The sequence below is a fragment of the Pyrgilauda ruficollis genome, unplaced genomic scaffold, assembly GCF_017590135.1.
Source record: "Pyrgilauda ruficollis isolate IOZ18807 unplaced genomic scaffold, ASM1759013v1 scaffold13, whole genome shotgun sequence".
Lineage (NCBI taxonomy): Eukaryota > Metazoa > Chordata > Aves > Passeriformes > Passeridae > Pyrgilauda > Pyrgilauda ruficollis.
In genome coordinates, this window is record NW_024511432.1 from 8,473,624 (window position 1) to 8,483,386 (window position 9,763).

The window sequence follows — 9,763 nt, forward strand, 5'->3', positions numbered from 1 at the left end:
CTACAGCTCCCTGACAGGAGGGTGTAGCCAAGTGGGGGACAGCCTCTTCTCCCAGAAAACCAGCAACAGGAAAAGAGGACACGGCCTTAAGCTGCTCCAGGGGAAGTTTAAGCTAGACATTAGGAAGTTCTTCATAAAATGAGTGATTGAACATTGGAACGGTCTGCCCAGGGAATGGTGGAGTCACTGTGCCTGGAGGTGTTTAATGAAAGACTGGATGTGGCACCCAGTGCCATGGTCTGGTTGACAAGGTAGTGTTAGGTCATAAGTTGGACTCCATGATGTCAAAGGTCTGTTCCAACCTGGCTGAGTCTGTGACTCTGTGAACCGCTGGAACAGGACACATCTCGGTGCATTGGTATCACCTGTGTACATTTGGGGTGGCAATGCTAGCATGGAAGGAAGGTCCTCAGCTGTTACTAAGTTACTGTTCATCGGCTAATGTGTTTTCATGAGCAATGTTGGTTTGCTTTTCGTACCTGCTAATGTGATATAGTGAAGGCTGTTTGGTGCTGTGCATGCAAAGCTAAATTAGGCCTGGCAGGCAGCCCAGGAAGCCGTGCCACGTGTCCCAGCTCACCGTGTGCTCCTCTTCCCCAACTTTGCTCCTGCACATTTTTCTCCAGCTGCTTGCAAACAACAGAGATCTTGTGGTCAAGAACTTCCTCATGGTTTGGCATAGAGTAAACAGATAAAGTTTATGAAGAGGATTTCTTGCAAAGGTAGTCTGAGTTTGCAATTCAATTTTTTTCCCTTTTTTTCCCTCGTTTCAAAGACGAATGTGCCAGACTCCTCCCTCCACAGGTGAAGTCAGCAAATTGGTGGAGACATTACAGAGACTGACTTTCAGGAAAAGGGAGGAAAATTATTTTATTTTTTTCTAATTCTGAGCACCATTACCCCTCACCTCTGAACCAAGAAAAACTTTACGTGGTGTCATAATTTAGCAAATTACTTCCTCAAAGGAAGGTCAAACATTTTACCATTCGATCAATAGGAAGCGACTTACAAATCATGTGTATTGATCATTGTAATCATTCAGAGGAATGTAGGGCAGACACTAAAATCACATGCACTTAGTCTTAATTGCCCACATTAAAGCAATTATGTCCCAAAACTGTCATTGTCTAATGCTATGCACACTACCCAGCATGGTAACTTTTAGCCATACATATTTAATCATAAATCAGCCTCTTAGGTCTATTGCACTAAAGACTTACAATATTGCTGTAATTATGCAAATATAACTATGTATTTTTTCATCAATGTGTAAAATGATGTTGCTTTGGGGAGACGAGTGGAGGAAAATAAACCCCTATATTAATGCATCTGGTATTTAATACATATATTTTACGGCTGTGCTATGCGTTCATGACACAAGTACTTAAAGTGACCTTAAATTGCTAATGAACAGAGAGCCTTTGTAAAAGCAGTCACAAGTCAAGGACTTGTAGATAAAACTTGTTGAGAGGCACACTGATGGTAGGCTTGTGTCAGGAGAGTGCTATTTGTTCAAGGATGTTTATAAACATTATTTTCCAGAGGATCATTTCAGCTAAAAGTGTCTCAGACAAATACCAATTGGTAGAATTGAAATAAATGCTTTCTGATCGTGTTAACGTAAGGTGGGTGCCTTTTTTCTTTTGTCAAGGAAGCCAGCGTGTTGTCTCAGGAAAGTTTTGCTTTGATGAACTAAAGATTGGTCAGGAGTATATTCCTTTTACCATTCCAGAAACTATTTCTAAACTGATATAAAAAATGAACAATTCTTGGTATGTTACATACCTTGTATTTTGCAAACAAGAATGTTTGAAATCACAGTTCTTATCTAATATGGAACAGCCAAATTTAAAAATTTCTCAGAAAATATTAAGGAGAGTAATTCTCCTGCCTTCCTGGGCTGAGATCTAGACTTGACTCAGTCAATTCCCAAGCAGTTGTCCAGAAACATAATCTAATAGAGCCCAGAACAGAACAGGTCATGGAAAGAAAACAATACAGGAGAGACTGCATTGTAACACAAGAGAGCAAAAGGAAGGATCATCTACAGCCTGCTTTCACTTCTTGACTTGCCTCTGAAGGAGTGCAGAGCAGGCTGTGCTCTGGCTCTGCATGCAGAGGCACAAAGGGAAGGTGCAGAGAGGGAAGACAGGCTGCTGGGATTGCCAGGTACCTCCACATTACCATTTCCTGCCCCTCTGAGCCTTATTGGAGCCTGAAACATCACATCATCTAGCAAGTGTTGACCACATCAGCAGTTCTGCAAAATGTTCTTGCACCTTCTCAGTCTTCAGCACGGTGGGCTGCTGACACACAGGCCTGAGGGTGCTTCTGAGAAACCTCAAAAGGTAATGAGACATGCTGCCTTTTTGGCAACAGGCTCCAGATAAGGCATGTGCATCTTCACTGGGAGACGTGCAAGCTGCAGATCTCTCAACAAGATTTGGAGCTGCAGGAATGGGGAACTGTGCATGGAAGCTAAGAGCTAAATTATTCCATTCATGGGAAGATCTCCAACTCCAACTCTCAGGCAAACTTATTTTAATAAGTTTTTCAAAATGTCAGCAATATTTCTGATCTTCTGGGGGTCTCAACCTGTTCAAAGCAGCAATGTGTAGTGCATAAGATACCCTGTAAGTCACACGTGTGTGCAGGTGGGCACTGAATCACAAGTAATTTAGTACGGGCTTTTAAAAGGGAGAAAGTAAGTAATTTCTCTGAGAAGCCCTTAGCTCCCGAAGAGTGATTCGAGCATTAAATACCAAGCAGAGGAGAAAGCTGTTTCAGTGGAGGAAAAAGAACATAAAATGTATGAGCTCAAAATGGTTGCACCAAATCTGATCAGAGTACCAGCCAGGTTACATGCTGGCCCTGGATAAGGCCAGTTTGGGGCATCTTCCCTGTGTCTCCATGCACAGCTGGGTGGTGAGGTGCTGCAGCATGCCTGATTGCTCGGGAATCCCAGCACTTCCTGCACTTGCTCATTCTTTCAAGTAGCAATGAAGTTGTTTGGCTGGATCCTTTATGAAAGTTAAAATTGGTTTATCATTTTCTTTTCGCTTCTCACACCTTATCTAGTTTCTACATTCTTCCCACTTCAGTAGTCAAAGTGATTGAAAGCCGAAAACTGAGCAGATCTGTCCCTGCAGCAACTTTCCTCGCGTTTCTCATTTACCGTTTTATCAAACGGGCTCTTTGTCTTTGCAGTCCCCTGATGTTGCCTCTGTTACACGGTGATATTCTTCAGGTCATGCGGGTTAAAAGGGGGCTAAAAAGGAGATCATATTGGACTTGCTTTACACAGACATGTAGCATTAGACCCAACGCCCAATAGAGGAAAGATATACTACTCCTATTTGATGAGCAGCAGGCCAATAAATTCATTAATCATCATTTTATGCCTCATCAAACACTACCCAAGTTCCTCCATGGGAGTTATACAAATTAGCCACTGAAAAGGCAGTAATTTTAGTTTAGCTAGGTAAGTGCTTTTTGATTGCCTTCCTGAACAATGCTTCCCTTGACAAGCTAATAAATCAGCCCTTTCTGAATCAGAAGTGCAGCAAGTGCGAACAATAACTCCACATAGTTTCTCCGCTGATTTCAGCTGGAAGGCCTAAGAGGATGATCTGGGATCAAAGTCTCTTACTTTATTGCAGAGCAAAAGCTTTCTTTATGAAGAAGAGCTACAGAGAAATGAGGGAAGGGGGATTTTTTTAATCAATTAATGAGAGGAAAAAGTCTTGAAACAAAAAGGAGGCCTAAGTCTCCGATTGCAGGGATGCTGGGAGGCCGGCAGGGCAGCTCGGGCAGGAGCCAGCCCTGCCGCAGGTGAGGCTGGAGGCATAAATCGAGAGGCTGTGGAGAGTTACAGATTACCAGGGCGAGTCAGAATACAGACTGTATTTAATCTGCGACCAATTGATTCCTTGAGTGTTTCAGGTATTTGTAGTGTAGGTTTAGATTTGTTAGGTGGCTTTACAGTGGGAAGCCTTGAGGCTGTACTGTCTTATCTTTTTTTCAGATTGCTGCCTTTGACAGTATCATTTTTTTTTTAACTTGGCCGTAAATCATTTCACTAATCAGCTGTCACCAGCCAACATGCATACATTGGCATTCAGCCGGAGAATTTGTTTTGGAAGGCCTTTAGCAACAAAAACTATGTTTGTATCAATAACCGTCTGTTAATGTCTCATGCATACGGATGTAGAACACGGGGAGGAACAAGGGGAGACGGCAGTAACGGAGAACAATTTTGGTGGAGGGAAGGAAGCGGGGAAGAGCATTACTTGCCACGTAGGGCGCAGCCTCTCCCCGCCCGCCGCGGCTTGGGTGAGGAGCTACGCGCGGGAGCTGCGGCCCCGCCGAGCCGGGCTGCGCGGGGCTGCGCGGGGCTGGGGCGCGGAGCCCCCCGCCGGTCCGCCGCGGTGGAGTTCGGTGCTTCCCTCTCCCCGAGTCTAGACCTGAGGTATTTTAAGTACAGTGTGTCTCTTCTCCTCTTCATTAACTTTCCCTCCACACATCACTGCATGCCTCTGAAAATAACTTGGCAAACTGGGAGCCGTTTATCTCTTTTATCTTGGGACCTGATCCAATTAAATAAGTGCACATTTACATTTGCATCCATCAGCCATGAGCGTGGAGAGGTCTGTGGTTAGCTTTAGGCAAACAAGAGCCAATTTCGGGGGAAGAGAGGTATCAGGACGATGCCGCTCCCTTCCCATCGCGGACGCAGGGGCGAGCCGAGCCAGGACGGGCTCGGGGCAGGATGCGGCCGCAGCCGGCCCTCACCGGGCTGCCCGCGCAGCACCGCCGCAGCAGAAAGAGGTGGTTATTGCACAAGTGCCTGCATCAACCCGAGCCGGGCTCCCGGCACGCTGCGAGTTCGCACATGCTCTAATTATAACAGATGAGTAACGCCGTGCGGAGGACATTTATTTTCTGGTAGTTGGAGGTGAAGAGATCCTCGGCTGAGGAGGCTGGAAGCGCCCGGCGGGGTACGACCCCGGGGAGTCGCTGAGCACCCCCGCACCAGCCTCCTGTGTTCGGCCCCGCCGAGGTGAACCGGCAGAGATTTCCCTGACGCAAAAGTGCAGGAGGAGGCGAGAGGGGCTCTGGCAGCCCCGCCCGCCACGGGCGCCCCTCGCCTGCAAACTGGCCATGAAAACAGCGCGGGTTGCTCCCGTTGAGTACCGGCTATTTAGCGAACGCGGCCGCCCCCCAAAAGAGGTGGCGGGGAGCGGGATGCAGGTGACCCGGCGGGCCGCGGCCGGGCCCTAAAGCCGCACCTCCTGCGCGGCTCTCCGCGCCTTTGCGACCCCCGCTGCCTCCTGCCCCTTGCGGGGCCCGGCGCAGCTCTCCCGGGGGACTCCGCGGCCGCGCAGAGAAACGCTTCTGCCTTCGGGAGAAAAGTAGAAGCGCCCATGTTGGAGGGTGCTGGGTGCAGTGAGGGAAGCCGAGGAGGTCTTAGGTGCCGGGGCTCCAGCCACAGCCTCGGAGCAGGGGCAGGGACCGGGAACGGCGCTTTGGGACTGCCGGGGGCGGAGGAGGCGCCTGCGGAGCGCTCTCGGGCAAGAAAAGGCAGAGCCTGCGCAGGAGCCTCTGCCGCGGCCGCCCCGTCGGGCAGGGCCGGCACCTCGGCCAGGCGCAGCCCGTTCATCCCTCGCCGGTCCCGGGCGAGCCCTTTCCCTGGCAGAGAAAGGTCCCTGGTTTGAGTCGGGCCGCGCCGCCGGGCCACCGCTTCCGCGCCCGCGGAGGCGCGGTGGAGGAATGCGGGGACAATGCGCCATCTGTCACCGCCGGGTCGCGCCGCGGCCGGGAGCGCCGCCGAGGGCGCTGATTTATGCTGAATGCGCCTTAGAAGATCTCGATGTAGACTTTGTCTTTCTCTGTCAGAGCCAAGTAAAAAGAAACAGCTGGCCTGAATTTTTAGCACCCATAATTAATTAAGAGCTTCATTCCTGGGATTTGATGATTCAATAAAGCAAGACCCTTATTCCCCTATGTGATTCCAGTGAATATCTACTCCACTCCAATCCTTTTGGGTCCCAAGATAGGGCAGATTAACACTCTTTTTCTGTGGGAGAGAAGGGGAAAAAATGCCTCAAGATTGCATCTGAGGCGCACACAAAAGGTAAATTCAAAACTGCCACTTGTTCTCTGCAAAGGCTCCTTATTCTCCGCCATTGATGTATTTGTGCCAGGTTTTAAAGAAACCAGAGGGGGGATGAGGAATTAACATATTGCTCATTTGGAAAAACAGCCGGTTCTGGTTTTGGTAACACTTGTTCCCTTGCCAGCCACAGATGTCCTTACTAATAATCGTGGCAGGTCACAGAAAGAGGGGAGCGGGAGGGGGATGGCGGGGCGGGCGGGCTCCCCGGCAATCCCGTGCGGCTCCAAGCCTGCCCCGAGCCAGGCTGCTGCTGCTGGGGCGGGCGGAACACTGCGGAGCCGGGTTGAGGAACCCGCGGCTGCGCACCGGCGCTGGGCGCCGGCCGGACCGGGCCGTGGGGACGAATTTTCCTTTGTTTTCTTTTGTTTTTTTGGTGTTTTTTTTTTTTTTTTTTTTTGGGTTTTTTTTTTTTTTTTTTTTTGGGTTTTTTTTTTTTTTTTTTTTTCCATTTTGGGTTGAAGTTCCTGTACTTTTCTCTACTGCAAACCCCTGTGATATTTTTTATTCGTCTCCTTTAAACTTGCTGATCGTGTGATTTCCCATGTTTTCTTGGCGGAGGGGCTTTCATGTAGTTCCTGGGCACGGCAAGGGAAGATGCTGTTCAGAACCTCTCTCCAGGGCGGGGGAGGTGTGTGGGGGGAGGTCCAATAAGCCAATTAGACGCGACCGCGCCGTCCCGGCCGCCGCGGAGGCTCCGCGCCGAGCGGGAGCCCCGTAGGTTAATCGTGACAATTGGAAAGGCAACACTCGCGGGGAGAGCAGCGGGGGGGATGTAAACACGGTCCGGGGTGTTGAGGGTCTAAATTAGGATTTGTTTTGTTTTTAAGCGTGAAGGAGGAAGCAGCAGGGCTGCGTCAGGCTCCCCGCCTCTCTCGCCCTCCGTTCCCGCGATTGAGAATCGGGGCTGGAGGTACAGGGGGTTCCCTGCCGGAGCCCGGGGGCTGTGCTGGACCGCAGCCCCAGCTCTGTCTCTTTGCTTCCAGGACTGAGAGAATTTTGCCGTGGATGGGATGAATGGGACCAATGGCTGCAGCCCTGGGCTCGCAGCCCACCTGGGGTCGGTCCCGTCATCCCGGGCGCGCTCAGGTGTCGGTAGGCCCATCGAAACGGGCACGGATGAGCTCGGGACACTTGCCCGGGTTTCTCCGGGGAAGCTTCATCCTTCCTCGAGGTCAGGACGCTTGGCGGGGACGGGCGAGGAGGGGAACATCGCCCCGGCTTCCCGAGGCGAGCTGCTCTCCCTGCCCGGCGCGCTGCCGCTTTCGGCCGGGAGCCCCCGCCTGTCTCCTCTAGGGTCCCGGATCCTCGGTCCGCGGACGTGACCTGGAGACTCAGCTGTTCCTGCGGCCCCACGCGTGGGCCCTGCCGGGCCAGCCACACCAACACGCTTATCGGCCGCGCTGGAGGGTTTTGGGGGGATGTTGGACTGTCACCTGCGGGAGAGGGCGGCTGCACTCCGCTGCCACCTGCGCCGCTCGACCCGCGCCGTCCGGGCGGGCGGCGTAGGGGTCGCGGCGCCACCGCCCCATCAAGGGTCGTGCCGTGGGGCCGGGGACGGAAAGGGGAGGGAGTGGGCACGGAAAGGGGCGAGCGGTTTCTTCCGAGAGCGGAGGCTGGACCGTTCCCACCTGCACCCCTGGGCAAGCACCTGCTGCCAGGCGAGCTGCTGAAAACCCAGGCTGGAGGAGCCCACCGCCAGCCCCGCTGGGAACCCTCACCTGCCCAAAAAGCGCTTCGGAGCGGCGGCGAAGCCCTCGCTTCCCAAACCTCCGCGGGGCAGCCCGCGGCCCGGGAGGGCTCCGCTCCCAGCGGGAGAGTCGCTCCCGGCTGCTCCGAGGGCTGCTCCCGAGTAACCTACGGCAGCTCTAACTGGCAGCAGCAGGCGTTATTTTTATTTTATTATATCTTCATTCTTCTTTTTTTTTTTAAACAACAAATTAACATGCCAGAGGCAAAAAAACGCTGCCCCCTCCCCCCCCCCATTCTGCTACGGGAAAGAAACTGGTAAATTCGTGCTTATGTTAAAGAATGGGTATACAGTATATCTCCTGTGGCAGGGGAAAAGAGTGATGAATAAAATTGTTGTATGAAATCGTTTGGGCTACAATAATAGTTATGGTTTAAAATAGGCGGCAGGCTGCAACCTAAAGGAAACGGTTAATTCCCTTAGGAATTTATACATCAAACGAAAACCGTATTGAGATGGCTAATAGACCTATTCAGAATAGCTCGGAGTATAAGGAGTAGGGCTTTTGAACGAGGGAAGCTCCTAAGCTGCTTTGCAAAATAGCTTTTTCAGAGATCGCAAGATCGGCTGTGGAGAGGTAGCACGACAATTAAAAAAAAAATCCATAGCTAGATGAATAATTGAAACCTATTTATTTTGAGGTTAGTCGTTCCTCTGCGGAACCTGTTGTCTGGGGAGCGCGGTCCTGAGGGGCTTTGTCGCTCCCTCTAGCTCAGGGCGCTGGGGAGTTTCCCGAGTTCCGCCGGAGGCGATCTCCGCCGGGGGACGGGGCCGGCAAAGCCCGGGCGAGAGGCGGCCCGCGGCACTTTGCCTCCAGCCCCGCACATCGGGGCTGATTCTACCCGGGCCAGCGCTACGCTGCCCCTCGCCGCCAGAACTTTATCCCGTTTTAAACAAGGCAGGTGAGTCCAGTAAAGCTCACTGCTGCGCAAAAAATACGTCTTCCTGCAGATATCACTGACTGGAAATGAAATATCCAACGGAGGATTTTTTTTTAAATTATTTATCATTAATAAAACGGCAAAATAACATACTATTATCCCAGGAGCATTTGATTCTTTGCACGTTCAGTTGAAACAATTTTGATTTTAAATCAGATTATCTACAAAAAAAATCGTATAACCAAGCAAGCATAGACTGCATCTTTAAAACTCAAAATACAAACTACTATTTAAATTCCCGTAAAATGTAAATATGCATGAATAAACCTGTTACAGCTAATAAATGGCTCTGACAAAGTTGAAGAGATTACAAAATAATTATCTGTCTCGTAAAGAAAAAAAAATAATCCAAGCAAACGGAGGGGTGTCTCGGCACCAGCCCCAGAGGTCCCAGTCATACTCCCATCACCTCAGCAGTGTCGATGTCAGCGTACCGCTGACACCCCCAAAATGCACCCTGAACAAGGAGGGACCCGTTCCCGAAGCCGGGTGCTGGAGCAGTCATCGCCGTTATTTCTTTGCAGGGTACCTGGGCTGCTCGGGCAACCCCACAAGCGGGAGCTGACTTTTGGTCGGAGGTTCCGCGCTGGGGAGCCCCTAACCCGCCCGAGGACCCGCTTCCCTGCCTTGGGCTGCGGAGCGGCAGAACGGCGCGGAGGGGGCTCAGGGCGCTCTCTGTCCCCGCACCCAAGGGATTTCTGGTGGCCGGGATGGCCCTGGCGGCGCGGCCCCCGTCCCACCATCAGCCGCGGCTCTGCGGCCTCTGCGCGGAGCGGAGCGCGGCCCCGCGGGACTCCGCACGGCCGAGCGGGCGGCGGGAGCCAAACCCGGGCCGAGTGTGACACCTACCTGCCAGCGCCGGCAGCACCGCGCCCGCGGCCGGCCCTGCGCGGGGCTGCG